Below are 4280 nucleotides of genomic sequence, written 5' to 3'. Positions count from 1 at the left end.
TTTTTTTTTTTTGAGACAGCTCTCGCTGTGTCACCCAAACTGGAGTGACACTGTGATTTGCTGCCTCACTTTTTTGTTTCTTTTTTTTCTTTTGAGATGGGCTCTGTTGCCCAGGCTGGAGTGCAGTGGTATGATCTCAGCTCACGGCAACCCCTACCTCCCGGGTTCAAGCCATTCTCCTGCCTCAGCCTCCCTGAGTAGCTGGGATTACAGGCAACTGCCACCACACCCGACTAATTTTTTTTGTTGTTGTTGTTTTTTTCTGAGATGGAGGCTTCCTCTGCTGCCCAGGCTGGAGTGCAGTGGTGTGATCTCAGTTCACTGCAACCTCCACCTCCCGGGTTCAAGTGATTCTCCTGCCTCAGCCTCCTGAGTAGCTGGGATTATAGGCACGTGCCACCATGGCCAGCTAATTTTTGCATTTTAGTAGAAACAAGGTTTCCCCATGTTGCTCAGGCTGGTCTCGAACTCCTGACCTCAGGTAATCCACCCGCCTTGGCCTTCCAAAGTGCTGGGATTACAGGTGTGAGCCACTGCACGTGGTCTGCTCCAGGTGATTTTTTTTTTTTTTGAGACGGAGTCTCACTCTGTCGCCCAGGCTGGAGTGCAGTGGCGCAATCTTGGCTCACTGCACGCTCCACTTCCCAGGTTCACGCCATTCTCCTGCCTCAGCCTCCTGAGTAGCTGGGACTACAGGCGCCCACTATCATGCCTGGCTAATTTTTTGCATTTTTAGTAGAGACTGGATTTCACCGTATTAGCCAGGATGGTCTCTATCTCCTGACCTCGTGATCTGCCCGCCTCAGCCTCCCGAAGTGCTGGGATTACAGGCGTGAGCCACTGTGCCCGGCCCAGGTGATTTTTTATTTGTGTTTGTATTATATAGAGATAGGGTCTCCCTGTTGCCCAGGCTGGCCTCAAACTCCTGGGCTCAAGGGATCCTCCTGCCTCAGCCTCCCAAAGTGCTACGATTATAGACATGAGCCACTGTGCTGGTCCAAAGTGATGTTATGGGTAAAACCACTGAGAACTTTCCAGTAGAAGTGGGATGAGGGTGCGATGGAGGACTGGTTGTTGGTTGGGGGGGACCTGGAATGGAAGTAAGGCTTGCCATGACAGTAATACAGAAGATCTTGCAAAGTATGACATGGCAAACACAGATTACAAGTAATAGACTGGTAGTGCTATTCTGCAGTGTATTACCTGGCTATAAATGGAAACATTTAAAGAATGTATAAAAAATAAAAATAGGCCGGGCAAGGTGGCTCATGCCTGTAATCCCAGCATTTTGGGAGGCCAAGGCAGGTGAATCACCTGAGGTCAGGAGTTGCAGACCAGCCTGGCCAACATGGTGAAACCCCATCTCTACTAAAAATACAAAATTAGCTCGGTGAGGTAGTGCATGCCTGTAATCTCAGCTACTTGAGAGGCTGAGGCAGGAGAATCACTTGAACCCAGGAGGCAGAAGTTGCAGTGAGCCGAGATCGTGCCATTGCACTCCAGCCTGGGCCACAAGGGCAAAACTCTGTCTCAAAAAATATAGATAAATAAAAAATAAAATAAAAAAATAAAAATAGAGGCCGGGTGCCGTCACGCCTGTAATCTCAGCACTTTGGGAGGCCGAGGCAGGTGGATCACTTGGGGCCAGGAGTTCAAGACCAGCCTGGCCAACATGGTGAAACCCCATCTCTACTAAAAATACAAAAATTAGCCAGGTGTCCCAGCTACCCAGGAGGTGGAGGTTGCAGTGAGCTGAGAGCTGAGATCACGCCACTGCACTCCAGCCTGGGCGACAGATCAAGATTCTGTCAAAAAAAAAAAAAAAAAAAAGGGCCAGGTGCAGTGGCTCACGCCTGTAATTCCAGCACTTTGGGAGGCTGAGGCAGGCAGATCATGAGGTCAAGAGATCGGGACTATCCTGGTTAACACAGTGAAACCCCATCTCTACTAAAAATACAAAAATTAGCCGGATGTGGTGGCATGTGCCTGTAGTACCAGCTGTTCGGGAGGCTGAGGCAGGAAAATCACTTGAACCTGGGAGGCAGAGGTTGCAGTGAGCTGAGATCATGCCACTGCACTCCAGCCTGGCAACAGAGCGAGACTCCATCTCAAAAAAAAAATTAATTAAATAAAATAAAAAATAAAAATGAAAAAATAAAGTATATATATTGCTTCCAATCAAATAGATATCAGTATATTATAAAAATTATGAAGTACAATAGCTATTTTTTTTTTTTCTGAGACAGAGACTCGCTCTGTCGTCCAGGCTGGAGTGCAGTGATGCAATATCAGCTCACTGCAAGTTCCGCCTCCTGGGTTCAAGCAATTCTCCTGCCTCAGCCTCCCAAGTAGCTGGGATTACAGGCACGTGCCACCAAGCCCGGCTAATTTTTGTATATTTAGCAGAGACGGGGTTTCACCATGTTGGCCAGGCTGGTCTCGAACTCCTGACCTCAGGTGATCTGCCCACTTCGGCCTCCCAAAGTGCTGGGATTACAGGCATGAGCCACCATGCCTGGCCTAAGTACAATAGGTATAAGACGTTGGAGATTCCTTAGAAACTATCAGTTTTCTGTCCCTACCTCATTCATACAAACACTCCATAACTGGTTCCAGCTCTCTTTACACATAGCTTGTAGAAAGCATAGAAGGGTAGGAGGTGAGGAAAACATCTTTTCTCTTATGGAATATGCAGAGGTCCCCCTCAAGCTTTGTTGACACCTGATCTCTGTAGGAGACTACTGCTCTTTTCTAGTATTTTCATTTTATAGATGAGAAAACTGGGCCTCAAAGGGACAGACTTGTCCAAGATTAGCATAGCAGAGCCTGAGTTAAAACACATTTTCTGGCTGGGCGTGGTGGCTCATGCCTATAATCCCAGCATTTTGGGATGCCGAGGCGGGAGGATCACCTGAGGTTGGGAGAAACAGCCCAAATCATATCATTCTTTCATTTTTAAGAGAGGGCCTCAATCTGTTACCCAGGCTAGAATGCAGTGGCATCATCAAAGCTCAAGTCAGCCTTGGTCTCCCAAGCTTGTGATCCTCCCACCTCAGCCTCCCAAGTAGCTGAGACTATAGGCACACACCACCACGTTCAGCTAATTTTTAATTTTTTTTTTTTTTTGTAGAGACAGGGCCTTGCTATGTTGCCCAGGCTGGTCTTGAACTCCTGGGCTCAAGTGATCCTCCCTCCTCAGCCTCCCAAAGTGCTGGAATTATAGTCATGAGCCACTGCATTCAGCCATATCATTCTTTTAAAGACTGAAAATACACAGACGCCTACAATGCAATTTCCCCTCAAGCTGCCACTGATGGTTTTTATATTAATACCCCAAAAAATTATATCTTGGTTGTTTGCAACAGAAGTAATAAATAGTAGGCACAAGAGGTGGCAGCAGAATTATTTTTCTCTTTTTTTCTTTTTTTGAGACAGGGTCTTGCTCTGTCACCCAGGCGGGAGTGGAGCGGCAAGATCTCGGCTCACTGCAACCTCCACCTCCCAGGTTCAAGTGATTCTCCTGCCTCAGCTTCCTAAGTAGCTAGGATTACAGGCGCCCACCACCAGACCTGGCTAATTTTTGTATATTTAGTAGAAATGGGGTTTCACCATGTTAGCCAGGCTGCCCTGGAACTCCTGACCTCAAGCGATCAGCCCAGCTAGGTCTCCCAAAATGCTGGAATTACAGGGGTGAGCCACCACGCCCGGCCAGAATTTTTAAGTCTAGTCAGAAAGGGAGGTTGCTTTCCCTTACCATAAATTTACATTTTAAAACGTGCATTCATTAAGTTTAGAATACTGGTAAGTGTACTCCTTTTCAGAAAAGGACCTTTATTACTGAAAGCATCTGACAGTACCTACTCCATGTAATTGTTTGTTTCTTTGTTGTTTTAAGACAAAGTCTTACTCTCTCACCCAGGCTGGAGTACAGTGGTATGATCTCAGCTCACTGCAACCTCAGCCGCCCAGGTTCAAGGAATTCTCCTGCCTCAGCCTCCCGAGTAGCTGGAATTACAGGTGCACACCACCACGCCCAGTTGGTTTTTCTATTTTTAGTAGAAACAGACAGGGTTTCACCATGTTGGCCAGGCTGGTCTCAAACTCCTAAACTCTTGAACTCCTGATCCACCCGCCTTGACCTCCCAAAGTGCTGGGATTACAGGCAGGAACCAAGGCTACTGGCCTACTCCACGCAATTGTTAACAGTTACTAAATACTGTCATTCATCATGTGGGGTGGGGGTGAATAAAGATACATCTTAGCAAAAACAATACAGACAA

This window comes from Symphalangus syndactylus, chromosome 9 (genome assembly GCF_028878055.3).
Source record: "Symphalangus syndactylus isolate Jambi chromosome 9, NHGRI_mSymSyn1-v2.1_pri, whole genome shotgun sequence".
In the NCBI taxonomy this organism is placed as follows: domain Eukaryota; kingdom Metazoa; phylum Chordata; class Mammalia; order Primates; family Hylobatidae; genus Symphalangus; species Symphalangus syndactylus.
Note: the sequence above shows the minus strand (reverse complement) of the source record.